The sequence below is a fragment of the Varanus komodoensis genome, unplaced genomic scaffold, assembly GCF_004798865.1.
Source record: "Varanus komodoensis strain SLA01 unplaced genomic scaffold, ASM479886v1 scaffold8, whole genome shotgun sequence".
NCBI lineage: Eukaryota > Metazoa > Chordata > Lepidosauria > Squamata > Varanidae > Varanus > Varanus komodoensis.
In genome coordinates this window covers 16099492-16120222 of record NW_025336481.1, presented here as the reverse complement: position 1 = coordinate 16120222, position 20731 = coordinate 16099492, and the positions used below count along the sequence as shown (strand labels likewise).

At 41.6% G+C, this 20731-nt stretch overlaps 1 protein-coding gene across 5 annotated transcripts in view; it reads right to left on the bottom strand.

Moving 5' to 3' along the window:
* NFATC2 (nuclear factor of activated T cells 2) overlaps positions 1–20731 on the bottom strand; it is a 163780-nt gene that overhangs the window by 102493 nt on the left and 40556 nt on the right. The gene's annotated exons all lie outside the window — the stretch shown is intronic.

Genomic DNA, 20731 nt, shown 5'->3' with positions numbered 1-20731 from the left:
GAGCAGCAAGGTTTTGTGGAGTGAGCCACTGGCTCTCTATGTTTTCATTTCTCCATTTTTATAGCCACAGAGCTTCCTGATTACAGAACCGCAAAGCTAGATAGTAATGGTATATGCACATGAAGAAGATTTTTATAAGTGCTCTGCTCTTCCTTACACCAGCATGGTAAGGTTGCATGAAGACAAGAATCCCCCCATGAATCGCAGCAGTCAGCCATTTTGAAAAGAGAGTCCCAACATGACAGCACCTCAAGTACCCTGCTTCCAAGTCTGTCTCCCTCCAAGTGTTGTAGACTCCACTCAGCTCTAGCCAGCATGGCCAATTCCAGAGCTGTGGTCCAAAACATCTGGAGGACAACAGGTTGAAAAAGTTTGCCCAAAACAGACCTCCTAATAAAATCTGGCTCTTGTCTTGAAGAACGGATTACACTTTTGAGTGAATTGCCATTCAAGTGTCTTCAGGCAACCTTACCATGCTGGTGTAAGGATGAGCTCTCACATCCTTCCTGGCAGAAACGACAATAACAACATGTTACACAGGCAAAGTGTACAAGACCTGCACAAGGATGGACTTCAAAGCTAAAGCAAAGGTCTTAATTTCTTAGGTAAGGCATCAATTAAACATCAAGTCAAAGTCTCTGGCAGTTTACATTGCCAGCTCACAAAGCATTTCCTGCCTATGAATAGCTGGAAATAATCTAGCAGTAAAAGGAATAATCTGCAGTCATGATTATACCAAGTCTTAGTGGGGAGTTGTGGCGCGGATGTATATATCCAGGGAAAGAACGGAAAAAGACTATAAACATTTTTTTTTTAAATTTCATGAAAGAGCTTGGTCTGCAGAACTCCAGCAAAGAGCATGATCCTATGCAAGATTAGACAGGGGAAAGTCTATAATGTTGGTTTAGATTTTAGAGAGCCAGTGTGGTGCAGTGGTTAAGAGCATGGGACTGGGACTCAGGCGATCTGGGTTCTAGTCCCCGCTCAGCCATGGAGCCGACTGGGTGACTTTGGGCCAGTCACAGACTCTCAGCCCAACCTACCTCACAGGGTTGTTGTTGTGGGGATAAGATGGAGAAGGAGAATGATGTAAGCTGCCTTGAGCCCTTTGTAGGAAAAAGGCAGGATATCAATCAATCAATCAATCAATCAATAAAATTTGCACAGGATTGCCCTTTAAGTGAATTAAATCTGGTAGCACATGCAAAGAAAGTGGTGTGGTAATGGCTGCGCATGTTCTAAGGGCAGGTGGCAGGATAAAGAAGAAGAATGTGTGCGAGAAACATCACCATGCAAGCCTTATAGACTGCATTCAGTGTGTGTGTGTGTGTTGAGGACAGGAGACAAGTATTCCAATACCACTGTGGAGTTGTCTTTATTCCAAGTACAGTATTAACAACATACACATCTGAAATATGAAGGCACGCATTTAGGCTATTCCACACTGGAGGTGGTTGTGTGAAACTTGACAAGTAGTTCCAGAAATCTGTAACCAGCACCAACAGCCTGCAGCCATAACCCCTTTCAATAAAATATAATCAAGGGAAGGCCAGAGCACAGTGGTACATTTTTATGGCATTCCTAAAGCTCTGTAATGATGGGACATGGCAGACCCCCAAGGGTAACTTATTCTCCATAAGTTGGAGCAGTACAGAAAAAGCCCTTTCTCATGCAGATGCCCATCTAACTTCTCTCAAATGTTGGCCAATGAGAAAGGTCTTTCTTACTGATCTTAAAGTACGGGCAATCGAATACAGGTGAAGGTGGGCCACCAGTGGAGGAACGTGATGCATCATGACTTGCCCAGGGAGCACCTTTTGATAGCTGCCATTACACCAGTGACTTGGCAGGTCCCATCACCGAACCCTGACCTGAGCCCTTCTTTTGGAAACATTTGCTTCCAAGCCTTGCTGAAAAGCTGATTGATAACACTCAGAACCCCAAGAACTCAAATCCAGGATACCTAATCAACTGCCTCTATTTGAGAGCCTCCTCCTCCTCCAATCCATTTAAACAGTCCAAATTTGTGGCAATAACTGTATCTAGTTGATGTGAATCCCCTTGTTTAACTATGTGCTGTGTAAAGAAGGACTTCCTTTTAACTATCATATTCTCTCCCTTTCCCTCCACTTCCAAGTCTTCATAAAAGAATACCTTATGCCCCTCCTTCAGATGAGACAGAAGGAGCAGAAGAGGTTGTCCATGTTGTACACAAGGGGAAAAAATCAAGGCTCCAAGTGCCCCCTCCCCCCACAAATACATGGTAGTACAGAGGACAGACGATTGTTTCTTATCATGGCTTATAAAGGCCAATCTCACCATGGAGAAATACCATGACTACATTCAGAGAACATGACAGAACAACTATGGTTAAAAGCAAACATGGCTTGTCATGCTGTCTGAACCCAACCATTGTGATAATAGACAGTGACAGCTGTTAAGGTTTTGGAATCGGTGGGCAAATTTCTTGTTTTTACTTGAGTATACCCTGTATAACACACATGTACTGGTTTGGGGGCATGTCTGCATACGTTTGGATAAACAAGGGGATCTCAAACATGCAGAAAACTGAAAATGACTGAGGCCCACCTGCCACAAAATGATGTTGGAGAACCAGAGCTAGTAACAACATGGGGACAGATTGAGGCAAAGTGTGGTATAATCCATTAGCAATTACTGGAATAACATTTTATACTCCTAGTTACTCTCTTCTTGACCATAGCTAAATTCTTTGTCACAACCACCTCTTTGTAGCATGGAATTCCACAATTCCTCAAATTTAGTTCAGACATTGGCTCTGGTGGTATTCTTATCCAGACTTCTCATTCAAGAAGAATTGACTGATTCAGATGCTCTAGATCTGGGTGTGTCTGCAGATGCTTTATGTGCCACTCAGTAAGCTACCTGCCTCTCCTGTTTTAGCTTTAATCCTTTATATTATTTTAAGCTGGTGGTTTTAACTAGGGGAGAAGCATGCTGCAAAGCAAAGTGCTGCCCTGCATTAGGGTTCAACATATTTATCTGGGTTCCAAAGAACATTAGTTTTATTTGGGAGCTCAGACCCACCATTTCTCTCTTATAAAATTTATTTTCTAGAAAATTAGTGGCTTGTGATTGCCCGTGCTCACAACAGTAGCCATTTCATGAATAACTAGGGCTGGATTAGAATTTCATTTCATTTCAGTTTGGTTTTGACATGAATTTACCATCATTCATGAAGTCCTCCATATCTATGTCAAAAAGGGCTTGAGATTCTAAAAATGTGAATATGAGATAACCTGCAATGGACAGATTTGACCATGTGGATGGAGGGCTTTGAGTGCCTTTGAGTGCTAACGTATGCAGGGCCCTTTTCTGTCTAAACATGCATAGGACTTTAAGCCTTAAAAGACTGGAAGTGGTCCTCCTTCAGATGAGTTATTACTGAATTAGGATTGCCACCCATTTTTTCTGACATCATTAACAGCTACATGGCAGGCAGGAACAGCATGCTCCTCTGGGTTTTGGTTAGTGCAAATAGGTAAGAATTTTATCTCAGTTAGCTTTTATGCACATTTGCAAAAATATTCAAAGTCTTCATATCTGGAAGAGAAAGAACTTGCTTTTAAAAAGTAAAGGTGAGAGGAATTTAAATTGACATATTTGCCCATGGGCAAGTCCCTCCACTTTTGAGCACGGCTGTGGCACTCAACATTTCAAATGTGTGTGGAGATCCTGGAAGGTTAAGGACCTTATTCCCTTACCTTTCCACCCTCAAAGACATCTTACCCACCTCCCCATCTGAATCACAGAAGCCTGAATGAAAAGCCAGCCTGAACCTGGAGGCTGAGGCATGAGACAGAAATGTTCCAACTGGAGAACCAAAAGAAAACCAGTATTAATGAGTCAGTGGCTTAGTCTAGGTCCCACAGGAATATTTAACTGGTTAACTGAATGCAATTAAATGTTTAAGCACACTTTTCTTTTTTCTTCTTTGGGGGTGGGGGGCAAATCCCATTTGGTCCAATGGAGGTATCTTGTAGGTAGCTTATCCGTGGCTGTGCCAATCTACCTGGGAGCAGGTGAGCGTCTGGAAAAAGTCTTGTATTTATGATGTCACCTTTTTGGTTGAGAGAGTTTGCAGGAACCACAACCTATAAAATGCATTGCTAGTGTAGTTTTTTGTTTAAGCAAAACCAGAAGGTTGCCAATTAGGAAATAGCTCAACAGTTACGCAGCCTGAAGTGTAACACTAGCATTATGAACAGTGATGGTGTCTTATACAGACTTTTGGTCTCTCCAGCTCAGGTTTATCTACAGTAGACTTTCCCAATATGGTGGGCTCCACACATTTGTCATGGCAACTCCCTTCTTTCCTAGCCAGCAGGGCTACTGACTGATTTACGATGACAGGCTTCAGCTCTCAAGGGCTATGGCCAGGAATCTTTTCCAGCCCTCTTTGGAAACTGAGCCTGGGACTCTTTTCATGCAAAGTATATGCTCTGAGTAACATGCATTCCAAAATCAGCTATTTACATATTCATTTATTGTAAATTTGTCTACTCTGTCATTCATGCAAAACAAATGCCAAGGTAGTGTACAGGCTTAAGGATCTGAAAGTACAAGTTCTATGTTATCAGAACTAAGCAGAGAGCAATCCTATGACCACTAGAGATTTTCTAAGGGGCTGTTGGACCTAGGAATGGGAAGTCAGAAATCTTATCGCACAGCTGGAACAGAAAGAACCACACTAGCTACCCTCTTAGTCAGAAGAGTTAGTCATAATTAGAGAAGGAATGGAAAATAAAATGGCTAAGATCATACTCCTTGTATACAAATCTTTGGAGTGACCGCACTTAGAATATTGTATACAGTTGTGGTCACCAAATGCTAAGGAACAGTTACAAGTGTGACTGTTTCGATTAGAAAAAAACAAGTAAGGGAAGACATAATAGAGGGGTGAAGAAAGTGGAGAGGGAGCCATACCAGAACCTCAGGTCATCCCATGAAGCTTATTGGTAGCAGGATTCAGGACAGATGAAGGAAGCCTGTCACACAGTGCAAAACTATGGAATTCACTGCCACAGAAAGTAGGGAAGGCCATCAATTTGGATGTTTTAAAAAGGGGGCTGAACAAATTCATGGTGGAGAAGACTATCTATTAGCCGTGTTGGCTATGTGCTATCTCAGTTACCAGAGGAGTCCTATCTCCATGTATCCATTGCCAAAGACCTTGGGCAGGTGGAAGTCTCGTTCCCATCCTGCTTGAGAGATCCCACAGGCAGTCCTTTGCCCCCTGTGAAGAGAGGACTGCTGAACTAGATGGGACATTGGTCTGGTCAAGCTTAGGTTTTCTTATGTTTGGTGAGAGGGCAGGTCCCTGTAGACACAAGGATATGAGCTGACCTATGACCTCTTCAGCCCCCTCTCTCTCCCACAAAAGCACCATCCCTAGATGGAAAAAGCCTGTTTTACATAACAGGGTGGAGGACAGGGGAATGAAGAACACTGACACCACTCCTCCTCCTGTCCTGCTTTAGATGATCAGGAGGGTCAAAGTCCAGGGACTTCCAATAATCTCAAGATCAATCAACAGGAACATGCATGTTATAGTTAACCAGCATTAACTATAAAAACCAAGGAGTAAACACTTAAATTTCATGGTTAATATTTCAGTTTCTTCCCTTACTTACCTATTCAGTTTGTAGCTGGCTGTTCTTCTAAGGCAGGGATAGGCAACCTGTGGCCCTCTAGACTATTTGGTCTACAACTCTGCTCACCCCTGGCTATTGGCCACATCTGGATGCCCAGAAGCTGCCACACCACTCTAAGGACTCGGACTGGTATAAGTGCTCTCCGCCTGCTTGTATTTTTAGGATCTAAAAGAATCTCAATTTTCCAGTCTTCTCTGTTTGGCCTTCCTGAAACTTCATTGCTTCTTCAGCCAAGTCCTGAATACTTGAAGGGAAGGATGCAAAACACCCCAAAGCTGTGGTAGCCCAAAGGGCAGAGACCAGAGAAAAGCTCCCCTCCCCCAAAACAGTAGGTGTGCAAACACCAGACTTGTCTGAGCAAACACAGAGAAGTTTTCAGACTTGACTAAGATAAAGTTTGGCCCTCGAATATGCTCACTTTAAGATAGGGTGTGGAATCTCTGGTCAATGGACAAAACCAACCTGCACTGTTGTCAATTCCAGGCTCCCAGAGTTCCCTAGATGGCTCCCTCTCCTCCTCCTGCCTACACCCTGACTACCAATTTGGCGATGTTCCTGTTTTTGCACATTTAAAAAATATCCTAATATAAGGAATGATCCTATGGCTTCCTCAGACTTCTAGATCGAAGGTCAGAGTCTTGACCCAACCTGGGGCTAGGGCTCTCTGCTCAGACCCCTCCTTGCTTCCTCCCCACATGGCCAGCATGGAGACAACCACACTGGTCGTCCCTCTGATGTCACAAGAACATCCTCAGAGAAGAGGTAAAGTGGGTGTTCTGGGGGAGAGAGGGGAAGAGAACAGGGCTGCCTGGATATAATGGACCTTGCAGCACTTCAGTCTCCTTGCCTTCCTGTCTGAAATGCCAGGGCTGAGGGAAGGCCACAACCATGACAGCTCCACCTGTCCTACTCAGGGTGCCCCGAACCGTCCAGATTTAGAGGTTGACAGCCATCCCCATTGGATTGTACCTCAAAAGGTTGAAAAGACTTTGCTAAGGAAAACAAGGGCTTCAAGTTAACATTTGGTGGCATTTTTCCCCTGCCCCTTTTGGCATCAGTCTCACCCAGAACTGGAACGTAGCCGCCAAGAACATCTCCAAAAGTGAATTCAATCCTCAGCCTGAAAGAAGTTCAGCTTCAACAGGCCTGTTTTAATCCCACCCCACCCCCTTTTAAGGAAACTCTCCAGAAGCCTCTGCTTTTTAACAATAAGCATTGTGCTTCAGTCTTGTAGGAAGGCTTTCACTGAATATTTAAAGGAATGCTGCCAAAATGTCAGCTCCAGTCAGGCTGATGAGTTTCAGTAGCTGCACAGCCCCTGGTTCCTACGGCTTGAAACAGTGGCCTTTGAGAACTTTTGCACATGGCTATCAAAGCAAAGAAATGCTTCTGATTTTCACGCAATTTGACAGATGGTTTTCTCTTTTCAAACTTGCAAATTTCAGGACAAAAATCAAAAATTCATGAAACTTAAAGCACAATTCTGCATAAAATATGCATGTTTGTGTTATAAGCTAGATTTGCTGTGATTTTCTGTAATCAGAATTTGATGGTTACAGTGCCAGTCAGGGGTAAAAAATAGAAGTATATTTATCTGTATTTAAGCAAGCAGGTTTCAACATTTTCGTGCTAATCTTTTCCTGCACAAATATTTATGTATTCCATATGCAGCACATGTTTTGAGGAAATAAAATGGGAACTTAGTTCAGAAAATATAGCTGAGGGTAAAACTTTTCAGTGGAGGATAATAGCAACTTTTTGAATCGGGGTTTGTTACGTGAAGCATAGCAGAGCCAGAATGCCTTTGTAGGCTCAAGACCAAGGAATATCTCTTTCATTATTAACATCCACAATTACAAATCAAGCCATTCTACATTTCTCACATCACTGAAAATTGAAAGCAGACGTGTCTACCGCATAGCCAGCCATCGAGCTGAAAGGGAACTTGATGGTCTGAGACATGCTAAATTTGTTTTCAATTACTTGGTCCACATATTTTTTTTAAAAAAAACTTGATTAAGCTGTACAAAGCATGCAGGAGAGGAAGATCAGAGAGCAGAAACATTGAGCTAATAGCATCCACGGTCAAAGGAGAGTCTCTTTGTTCTCCATTTCAACAGTCAGCAGGAGGTATCTTTGCACAGAAGAATTAATCCTCCACCATTACCCCCGGAAAGAGACCACATGCAGAATAGACCCATTGCTGGCAGCCATCCCTCAGCATGGTAAATGAGGAGGAACCCACGAGACATATGGCACTGAGGAAAGACTATCCACCATCTTGCTTTTACCCGTATTGCACTAAAGACCAAAGACTGCTCCATATTCTTTGCATGATCATAAGAAAGGGAGGGACCGGGTGGGGGCGGGGGAGAGAACAAATGAACCATGGCTTTTACTCATGCAAATCCATTAACAGTGCAGTCCAATGGCTACTAGACAGAATCTTGGCAACCGCAGCATTTTTTGGCATTCCAGCTCCAACCTCAGAAACTTGCTCTTAGTTTGAAGCTGGGACTCCTAACTCAGAGCGTTCTCTCTCCACCCTCACAGCTGGCACAGAAAAAAACTCCATACTTCTGGAAGCACCAAAGTCCTGACAACAACCTTACGGTTATCGTTGTTGCTGCTATCATTATCATTATTCTCATTTCTATACCTCAGGGCAAGGGGAAGCAACAACAATTTATCAAAGTAAAATAATAAAAATGGAAACAATAAAAATACAAACACAATTAAACCAAGTATAAATTTCCAATATACAAAATTTAAACCAATTTAAGGATCTAAAACAGTTTCAATAACATTTAGATCTGTTAAAAGAGCTTGGGATTTGGGAACAGGGCAGGCAGGGGAAAGGAGCGGCACAAATATCCTGGTAGTAGCTCAGCCAACTTTCCCTGCAGTGCTGAGCAAATGTTAAGACTCCTAGAATCAGCCCTCTAAGCATTTTGCACTGTGGGAGAAACACTGAGGCTACATTCACTTCTGCGCTTGTTCCATCCTTCATAGGATGGCCAGAATCATCCAAGGTCAGAGGGTTCTGGGAACCATCATTGGACTGCGCTAGTCTAACTCAGTTGACACACTTTGATTTATGAATACGACTCTACTCTGCAAAAGCTTCACAATGAAGACATGCAAAAATTTCACTTCTCTGTGCAAATTATACAAATGTGTCCTGTTAGGAATCCTGAACATGAATGTAAGCAGCAGTACTTTTCCCCCAAGAAATGTTCAAAAACTCCCAAAGTGTTAAAAATGCACAGTTTAAAAGAGATTCCCCCTCTCCTAAAGGCATATTTTAACATTTTAGCCAGTGGAGGAAAGCACTTTTGAAAAATATGCACATTGCCCATTCAAACAACCTTCAAAGAATTTTTGGACAATTTAGGTGAATTCAAGCATCACTGTTTCTCCCAGCCATAGCTACAATTAATCTCTTTGTCTTCAATGTTTCAATTTTACTATTCCATTTTATCATGTGTTGCTGCTACGCCTCTGTGCCAACTTGATTGCAGTTGTTGTAGGCTTGCTGTTATTGTTGCTCTTTTATTGTTCTAGTGCTTTATGGTTATATGATGTTTCTGTTCTTTTCATTTATGTTCTTTTCAACTTCGCTAGCCACCCAGAGAGACTTTTGGTATAAAAATGTAATAATAAATAAATAAAGCACCACAAGACTGTTGCTTTTCATTCATGAAATCACGTCTCTTTTTTCATTCACTCAAGGCCAAAGAAACTATATGTGATGATACAATGCAAGGTTGTTGTTGTTGTTGTTTTGCATGTACTTAAACCAGTCACTTCCATTCTTAAGTGAAAACAGATGTTTGAGTCCCAGTCTCAAACTTGCTCTTGATCCAAACTGGGGCTCATACCAGTTACTTTCTTTCTTTATCTTAACATAATAAAGACTTTCATTATGTATCTTTTGTCCTGATCTGCTTGGAAGGATTGGTATGGTGGGGAGACCACTTGTGACACAGGGTCTGCTATAATACTTTTTCTTCAGAATAAAAGTAGCCCAGTTAAGCACATCTTTTAAAAAAACACATGTTCATTGTTACCTGAAGTTTGGAAAACTCACAGCAACTCAATATTGTATCCTATTTGGGGGGGGGGGTGGTGGTGCATGGAACATGTTTACCCTCACAACAACCCTGAAAGATAGCTGAGGCTGAAAAGAAACAGGAGCAGAATTCTGCAAAGAACTTTACAGATAAAATCTGATTTCAAGGCAGCTGAACTTTCTCCAGTTCTGTGCTTTGTACTACATGGCTTTGCCACACTGTCCTGCCACTTCCAGATGTATCTTAAGCTGAAGAAAATCTTCAAAATAGTGGCATCCCATGCAGACACTACAGAGTTTAGAGAGTAAGCTTTCAGAACAGGACTTTATTCAATCTATTTCTCAAATTACAACATGTGTAGAATATGTTCTGCAGACTGAACCAGGAAATCCCCACCTCTGTCATCAGCAATTTATTTTGGTCTCAGGCAAATAGTCTTCCTCCTAGACTAAGCTCCTCCTCCACCTTCAGAACAGGATAATATTGATCTATCCTGTTATATCAATGCTGATATTATAAGTAATAAATGTCAATAGTGCCCACCTATTGCTAAAAAAGCCATTATAAGAATGCAGCAAGTATCCCATATCTGGAAATTCTAAATGGCTCTTAGCATGTTTCCTGGCTGTGGTTTTGCCTGCTTATGCTGGTTGGTACACACAGAGAGATAAGGCAAGAAATAAGGGATTAATGAAGCATAGGTTAAAGAGGAACACCAGGTTTCTGTTCATTAGTATAATTATGAATTCTCTAACAAATATATTCCCAAAGAGACACTAAAATCAACCACTACAAATGACTATCCATACAGATTTATACAACACAGGAGGCAGGAAAGGAAGAAGGTAGCCCTACATTAGGTAGCAATTATTTTCCCTCTTTCAGGTGAGATCTTGTAGCTTTTGAGTTTTGCCCCAACAGTTTCTAGTACTCTGCTATTTGCAAACTTCCCCAACACTCCCTGGTACTCTGGAAAGGTAAAATTTACACACACAACTGTTAAAAGAAAGAGGGTTTGGTTTAAGCAGGGATTGGACAGGGGTACACAGAACTGTTTTGCCAGATTTTATAGTGTAGTGTAGACACTATTTATTTATTTATTTATTTAGAATTTTTGTATCCCGACCCATCGCAAGAGCCTCGGGGCGGCTTACATACAATAAATAAACAATAAATACAAATACCACAAATAGTGCAAATTAAAATCCAGATTCACCCTGGCTGTAAATTAAAAACCTATAGTGATATTAAAAATTGTTAAAATATTGTTTAAATAAAAAGGTCTTAGCTTGGCACCGAAAAACAAAAACGATGGCGCCAGGTGGACCTCTCTGGGGAGCGCATTCCATAAGCGGGGCGCCACCGCAGAGAAAGCCCTCCTCTGGGTACTTTGCCTCCTAATGACTTTCATGGAGGGTTCCCGGAGGAGGGCCTCTGCTGCCGATCTCAGGGGGCAGGAGGGCAAATATGGAAGAAGGCGTTCCTTTAGGTATCCAGGTCCCAAGCCGTTCAGGCACAGAGAACTGTCAGGACAGTGTTTAAAAACTACAGGATCATATCAAAAACGTGTAGTTGCTACCTCCTTCCATGAGCTAAGATGCCTTCATGGCTTTTCTTTTCTTTTGATGTCTGTCAAATGAAAATGAAGTAAGAAATTAAGCTATTTGCAGACGCTCTTTATCAATGTCCATGGATGTTGCTTCCTGCCCTTTGACAGAAGACCTTTACCTGGATATTGACTGGGCAAGACTTGACATTTTGGTAGTCAAAGATGCTGGTTTCCCTATATCTGAACTACCAATAATGAAAACAAAAAATCTGGAAATATTTGTTTCTCCACATTTCTGTCATCTAAAATAAAAGGTGGTAAAGTAGTGACAGCCACTTGGGCACTTTGGAGAGCTGTCACTGGTAGGCATCATGGAAAGCTCACCTTCCTGCACAAACATGCACATACACATACACACAGGCAGAGGCAACCAAACAGGGCCATGATCAGAGCAGGGAGAATACAGCCAATGACAATCATTCCAAAGCACCTCTCGGGAATCAGCTATCACGACCAATGGCATGGGCAAGCTTGGCAAACCAGCAGGGGTGGGGGTGGTTGCTGTTCTTACTGAATGGCTGGCTTGCTGCTCCCTGACCCATGAAGGGATTGGCCTCCTAGGTGCAGAACAACCCATCATTATTTGTTTTGCGGCGCCAGGCTAAGACCTTTTTATTTAAAACTAATTTTAATTGTTAATTTATTATGTATTTATAGGATTGTAAAATTTTAGCCGAGATGTTACTGGGCTTTTTAATCTTTATTGTATTTAGAGTTATTTATATGTTTTTAATTATGTGGTGAGCCGCCCCGAGGCTTTGTTGTGATGGGGGTGGCACAGAAATGTTTTAAATAAATAAATAAATAAATCGTGGGTCCAATAAACCCTACGAAAAACAATGGGTCATCAGGGTGGCTTGTTGCCCAAACAAGTCATCCTTTGTGTGAGAAGCAATCTGGGTTCACAAGATACAGCAACCCACTGTGGCGAGTTACTCACAATGCATTGCTGTGTCCTGCAAAGCTAGTCATTGATTTGCATGTTCCTCCACATTTAGAAAAATAGCACTCTCTTACAAGTTAAAACAACAAATGCTACTACTAACAATATTGGCACAGCTAGCTAGTTTTCTGCTGGTGGGAATTTTTTGTTATCGCTTGTTTTTTTTACACAAGGGAGCATTCTAGAGGGAAGTGACACTGCCAATTCTACCGGCTTATGGCTTACTACCTCATTTGGTGGCATTTTGGACCAGATCTCAGAAGGAGGCTTTCTAGAGTCGTAGGGTAGCTATCAATCCCTTCTTTGTACCCCTAAGCCATCTTAAAATATGGCTGAGAAAATGTTCTTAGCCACCAAAGACTACAGTGAGACTTGAGAAGGACACCACATCTTAGATGGGTTTTCACTGAGTTCAAGTCTAGGCATCACCATTTTGTCAAAGTGTTGATTTATGCACACCTTTAAGAATAGACCATGCCCCTTGGCTAAGCCATCACCCTTGATTTTTCACACACTGTGTTCAATGAAAGAGAATATGAAGAGAGTGAGAGATAACTAACATTTGGAGAAGAGTTATGCAGAACAGAAATAGGAGTTCTTTAGACAGGGGAATCCTAAAACAGATCTCATCTACTACTTTAGAAGGTGAGAGACTCACAATGATCCTCTCTACCCCAAAAGTGTATATATAGAGTAGACTGGAGAAAAACCAACTCATTTGAGTCACATTTACCAAAAAGGGAAAGAGAAGCCAGACATGATGTGTACCTTTCCATATTCTATTTTGGGGTTTTATTTCTTTCTTTTGGTAGAAATGGACTGCTGTTTTGTTTTTTCTTTCGCATAACAGTTATAACATTAACATGGCTAGTCTGGGTCTGTGCCCCAAGGAAATGCTAGGCACTCTGGCAGATAAACAAACATCATTCAGAAAACAAGGAGACTTTTTCTGGGTTGATTTTATTGCAGAGATTGGTTATTTTTAATGCATAATTAAATTTACCAACTTGTTTCTTCATAAATGAACTTAATCTTCTTTGTGTATCAGAGAATAGAAAAGGAAGTATACACTCTCTTTTCAGAACTGCCTTATGCTGATAAAAATGTGCCTAAATGTGAATGTTTAATCTGCAAATACGAAATACAACTAGTAATGAAGAAGCAGAATTATCTTGTTGGCACCCAAACTGGCTAATTGGAAGTCCCAGCTTAGTACACTCGGTTTAACTAGGCATTCAGTTAAAGATGCTGAACTTCCATCACATGAACACAAACTTGGTTTACAGCATTTTGGAAATCTGAGCCAGTGCATCCTCTCACAGGTTCCATATTACCTGTACAAAGCAGGTAATCAGACTAAGGGATACGGCTGTTAGTAACCTCAGGGCTGGATCACTGCAATGTACTCTATGTAGGGCTGCCCTTAAGGCTGGCTCAAAAGCCACAGTTAGTGCAGAATACAGCAGCTTGGCTTTTCAGTATGCAAGTCCTTTCCTGGGGTAACTACACTGGCTGCCTCTTTGGTACCAGGTCATGTTTTGGTACTAGTGTAGAAACCCTGAACAACTTGGGACCTGCATACCTTACCAGTCTGCTTTGTCACTGAGGTCATGGGAGGATAGTCTCCAGGCGGTCTGCATGGACTTATAGCCCAACCAGAGTCCACCCACAGAAAAGCTCCGTTTCTGTGGAACTCCTTGCCCCTGGAGGTCAGGCATGCACCAACATGGCATTATTTCCAGCCCCTCCGGAAAACACTTATCTTTCAGGAAGGCCTCCAGGACTCACAGTGTTACTGGCGACTTGCCTCTAACATATTTTTTCTGTTGTATATTTTTATTATTGCCCTTTCTATCTTTTTAGATGTGGTCTGGTATATAAATGTTGTAAATCATCATCATCATCATGATCATCATGATCATCATGCCCAGATGTAGCACTGCACGGGCAGAAACCTTCAAGCCAAAAACATTTCTATCAGTGTAAAAGGGGGAAAAAACAGCAACACATGGACTTTAATGTTGACCAGAGCTAAAAACATACGACAAATTGATATTGTATGGAAACATAGAAACAGAGCGAGTCAGAAGGGGCCTCCTGGGCCATCTAGTCTGACCTCCGGCACCAGTTGGCTCCGCTCACGACATGCCCACGTGACATGTATGTTAACAGTACATATATCTGAGGAATATGGATTCTGAATTTAAAGGACTGGAGATGGGGAGAACTACCTCATTTTAGCACCTGCCCTGATGGTCTGAAGGCACTTGCCAGGAGACTTTGCTGAGGCTGAAGATACGGATGTAAAGACAGAAAGGGCTCCCATCCTAAGTAGGCTTCAGGAAATCAAGCGCTGGATTGCGTGGCACAGTGGGAATGAGGCAGGAAGCATTTGTTTCTCATCCTTCCTACCAGAAATCTTGCTTTCTGGGAGTGGTCAATTTTCTCCACAAATCACTCATCTTCCTGTCTAGACAACACAGACCACTCTCACAGAAGGAAAAAAGTAATAGATATATAAATGAATTCACAGGACAGACTGATTTGCTCCAGCTCCATTTGGTACATTAAGCTTACATATATTGGGTCAACAGCATGGTGTTCTGGGAGTCTGTGTAGCAGGAAGATACTATGATAGAAAGCTGATACACAGATAATATTGCAGTCTTATTTCAGACAAGCAACACTGAAATGAAGGATGTTTCGCTGGTGATTAAGGCCAAGATCACTAAGAATGAATGCTGAACAGTGAAGAAAGGTGGAATGAAGAAAACTGATGTGTTTGAAACATGGTGTTGGAAGAGCTTTGAAAATACCTTGGACCAACAGAAAGACAAGCCAAAGCATGTCCTGGAAGTAAAAATGACAAAATTGATGCTGTTGTATTTCAGGCACCTCGTAAGAACTCACTGAGGAAGGCCAATGCTAGGAAAAGTCGAAGGCAGAAGAAGACAACCAATTATGAACTTGATCAATTTCATAAAGGAAGCTACTGCCTTTTGTTTACAAGAGCTGAACTGTGAAGCACAGGCCATTTTGGAGAGCTTTCATTCATAGGGTTGCCATAAGTCAGAGATGACTTAACAGCACATAGCAATATAACAGCATGTGTGAATAACGATGGTTAGAACCAGACTAACAGAGTTGCTTGATCACCCTATTCTGTGGGCATTAGACCTCAAGTGGAAAAATATAATGGGTTATATATGAGTTATATATGGGTTATATAATGCAGAAAATTTGGATATCAATAGGGATACAATTGACCTAGGGATGAAAGGTCCTTTACTGAGATCTGAATAGATTTGTGCAGTAAACAAATAAGCTTATGTCACACTTGCAATATCCGAATATTTACAAGGTTGCTGTAAACAGAACACTAATACAACAGGATAAAAAGTTAGGATTCCCTATGTCAGTAAGCAGGCCGAGTCTGCACATGCAGATCAGCTTTTTGTTGGCTGGTTGTCCATGTTATTTTTTTTCCATGCACAAGATCCCAGGTTCAAAACTTTTTTTTTCACCTGTGCTGGGAGTTAGGTGGCCATGGTGGTCCTGTTTGAAAATCTGGGGGAGGACACATAGATAGAGGACGTGCTTTGCATATGGTGAGTCCCAGGATCAAACCTTGCCATTTCAACTAAACAATCCTGGGGGGCACAGATTGAGTAGGCACTTCTCTGCCTCGGCCACCACCTGGTGTGAGAGCACTGCTTGCTGGAGGAGTTACACCTGAGATCCTTCCCTATTACATTTGGTGTGTTTCATTGTTTTAGATAACTTGAGTTCTTTCTGTGCAGCATTCAAAACTCACCTAGTCCCTTCTTCATGGAACAGGCTGGATTTCCACCAGAAGGTTTTTTAGGTGCATGCATGTGTGTGGTCAGCTTCTTGGATAATCCTGTGGTGATTCACAGACCCATTAATCAGCCTTTGGTTAAAGAATAATAATAGGAAAACAGAACCCCTGCTGCCTGCTGTTAATTAAAGGCAAATACAAAGCTTAGTGAGAAATCACTTCCTCCTACCTCTTCCCTTTTCCTGCTGCACATGAGGAGATAAGAAAACACTGGAAACATTTTCTCTTTCTGGTGTCAAAGGAATGGCTTAGGAGCATATCTCATAACTACCATCCACTCTTAATATTACTTTTTTATTAGTGTTTTTTCAGCATACACAAGTATTTGCCATTTGTATTTCATGTATTCAACTGGAAGATTAGCCCATGCTGTTTTGTAGGGTAGAAAGGTATGTTCCTTCCATACTAACACCCAGAAACTGGACATGTAGTGGCACCACAGTGCTTCTCATGGGAGACACAGCACATGTTCCAAAAATGTAACCCTTCAGTTACAGAGTCATAAAGTAGTCAGAATATGCCTTGTATCCCAACAGTGTAAATTCTGTGCAAAGAAATGGCAATTCCTGAACACAAAATAATGATATAACTTAAATGAAATATATGGGTCTCTATTGGGTACAAATATTTATTCTGTGTCCAAACTACATGGCCAAAGAATTGGGTCCTTGGGAGGAAGGGCAGAGTTGGAGTGCCTGACAGCATGTTGAGAGAAAGGAAGGGTCAGGCTGTATGCATACGCTGAACGTGAATTTTAGGTTTTTTGACTTTCAAAATAATAACTTGGCCAGCATGTGCCCAAATAATATTATTCTATGCTGCCCTCTAACCCATCTGGATAAAGGGCTGCTGAGAAAGACAGCAGGTGAAAAAATTAAAATAAAACCAGGAGTCTAGTGCATGGGGAGGGTAATGAACACTTCTCTCACTGCAGGCACTCCACATAAAGCTTCCCTGGTGACCCTCCCACCCCCAATTCCAGTTGCTTTCTTCACCAGGAGGAAGATTATTATTAGTACCAATACAGCAGCCAGAATTAGGACATTTTCCCTTGCACCTCAGCACTGGGGAGAAGGCTAAGTTCCCCCTTCCCATATGCCCAGGTCCTGATCAGCCCCTGAAGCTTTTATTTTGAACTTTAAAAAAAAACCACTTTGCATGCAAAAATTCATGAATCTTTCCATCATGTTTATCCCTTGCCATCTGGAACCAACAGGGGATTGTGCAGATCGCTGAGGGTGGATTCAGAAACACAAAACTCTATTCTTCCCATCCCTATTCAAAGAATTCATAAGAGTGTACAGTCATGTTTCTAAGCTTTCTCCAGAATCATGAGAACTATTAAATTGTTTTCTTGATTATTTTTTAAAGGTGGGGAACAGGCAGGTCAGGTTATATCCACATCACAGACTGCCAAATATGTGAAATCTGTACAATCAAGAGTTTATGTTAATGTTTCTGAAGGAAGTCCTACTGCATGATACCAATCACCCAATGCTTTGTTTGTATCAAAGGTCCTGATACACTGTTATAATTGCTTGCACTTTTAAGACATTTATAGCTTAGAGTTCCAGGAAAAGCCTGTAGAGGTAAAAATAAAAATGAGTAAATAAACTCTGACTTGAAACCAAAAAAGAAATGCCAGTTAATACTATATTTCTTACTGAAGGGAAAAAAATTAAAAGGCAAGTGATAATTATTGTTAAACTTCCTTCACTATGGTTTGCTCATCAAACTAGCTAAAATATGTTGAAGCTATTGAAATCAATGGGAGTTAAATATGAAAAAACTTGAGTAGAATTTAGCAAGTGAAAAGGTGTTACTAACAATAAGCAAAAGTTAAGGCACTAAGGGAAGCCAGGCAGTTTGGTGTGATCTGCTGTGAGAAAAAAAAATAATAGTCTTTTCTAATTGTTGTCACTTCCTTCCTCTTGTTATTTTAATACACAAACTTCAGTACACATTGCCTGTGTAGGCTATGTGATAAAAGCATGCAGTCCTCCTATTCTGGAGAACATGTTTTGCAGACAGTATAGCTTCGGTAAGCGTCTAACATGCCGGCATGCTCCCTACGCACACACGTAACCAAGAGTAACACGCCCTGCAAAAAAAAATACTTTTTAAAAACCGCTGTTATTAGGAGAAAGCAGTTGTGAAAAGAATTTATTCTTTGCATGCATGGATGGATCCTTAACCCCTTCCCTATTTGCCACTTTTTGACTACAACTCTTCTTCCACACGAGCAGAAATCCAGAAACATGTATCTTCTTGCAATCATGCATCTAGAACCCAGGGAATAAAATCATCAGGGTAGAAGCTATTTTAACTGGGACGGCCTTTTGGTCTCAAACATCTGGAGAGCATCCTAACCTGCAGAATCTTGCTGAACCTGGTATCCTCCAGATGCTCTGGGCTTCACCTCCCAAGAGTCCCAGCCATCATGGCCACGTGTAAGGGATCCTGAGAGTTGTACTACAAAAAACCTTGGGCTGAGAGCAGGTTAGGGAAGGCTAGTCTATTTAGGCAAGATAGCACTAGCCTTAGAAATTCATGCCTTGTTGTGTATGAGATCCAGTTCAAGTGCTGGTGCTCATCTTTAAAGCACTGAACAGCTGTGGGCTGGATGAAGGGTTCTCACCATCTCATCCAACCTGCATCATAAGGTCATCTGCCAAGGTTCCCCTTCAAGTCCCTCTTCTATCGGCTGATATCAATTACAGAGAAGGACTTTTCAGCAGTGGAGCACCCAAACTGCAGAACTGCCCCTTCAGGGAGTTTTGCCTGACATTGTTGCCATTAGCTTCTGGGAACCAGCTGAAAATCTCTCCATCCTCCCAAGAACTTTAAGTACCTACTGCATTAAGTGGTGCTATTTTAATCTGTTCTTAATCTTTTCTGTCTCTGTTCTCAGTCTTTGGCATTTTTGATCTGGCTGTTTGATCTGAAACCTGGAATCCATCTTAATGAAGGGCAGTATATAAAATATTTTAAAGAAATAATTTACCAAGAGAGAGTTTGGGGGCGGGGGGAGAGGGCTACGAATAGGGTTCAGCACCTCTCTTCCCCATTAACTCCTTGCTGCTCTCTCCCTGAAAAATACATGACAAAAACTGCTTTTCCACAATAAAACCACCCATGGCAGGCTTGTTATATTCAGTTGCATGTAACATACAGTAAGTGTTAGATTGCTTAATGAGATTTGAATCAGTGGAAGATTCTGGGGAATGTTCATATTACAAAGAAAGCAACCGCATCTTTTTAAAAACCTTAGTAAAGTAATAATTATATTATCATGGTTTAAGATTGTTCTCAGTAAGCTATACAACATAACACAAGCACAGCATAAAAATAGTGTTACCCTGCTTGCTTAGTGGTAAACTGCTTCTGAAGATGGAGGTTTTATTTTCCCCTAGTATGGCTAATGAATAGTTTGAAGGAGCCTCAGGACACCTTAATATACACAAATTTACTTATCCTATAGTCACTTATCAAGAGGCAAGCCCCACTGAGATTTAGTTTTGAATAAACATGCACTGGATTGTGCTGTCAAAATAGCTGATCGGGAGTGCTGCATTCAGAGCACATAGCGCAACGTTAGTGCTCTTATTTTCTCTTCTCCCTTCTAGACTTTCTAATTCAGAACAGAAGGTTTAATCTGAGCTAGGACCAAGTACTCCCATATGGTGTCTAAATCCATGACATAAAAACAGGTGCCTTGGAGCATGTACAGAACACGTTTAACAATGCTGCATCATCATAGTTTAACTCCGTTTTTCCCAGCTTAGAGCATGCCAGGTCTACCCTTTTTGCAAATGTTGAAAACAACTACTGGTAGAATTTGACAAGGAGTTGACCAAAAGGCAAAGGATGTGAGCACCACATCCTCTCTGAACTGGGTGATGGTGCCAACCTGGAAGGGAAAAAAAGCTATAAGTCAACACCAGCCTTTGTCCTCAACACAGAGGCAGTTGTTGCTATTCTCAGCCCTTGAACACGATGTTAAACACACAAAAGCTCATGTCCTTGCTGAATGCATCTTGCCCTGCCAGAGGCTCCAACTTTAACAGACAGACAATTGTTCTGGTGTTCTAGAAGTACCCTGCGAGCACACGCTCCTCCGTGGAGTGTGCCAAGCTCCTGAGACCAAGCATGCAAAGAGGAGGAAGTGGCATCAGAGAGCAAAACCACAAGACAAAGCAGGGGAGGATATGAGATCCAGTGCTGTGCAGCTTCCCTTCACTCAAAATCAACTCCCAAGCCGAAAAAAGAGGAAACTTATAAAAATTATAAGCAAAGTCATAGGACAAAAGTTTATTCAATATAGTAAGAATTTCCTTCCTAAAACTCTTCCTTGAAATAAGTCAGGGATGAGCAAAATGTACTCCAGCATGCACAGACAACATAGGACTGATTAACAGGTTTGACTATATTTGCATAGGGCTCAAGAGGGACTAAGGTTCTCTCTCCTATCTGAAGTGTTAAGCAAGCTCAGCAGATCTAGGAAGATAGTCAAGCGCTTCTGCTGCGAATGGCCATTATGCTTACCCTGTGCAG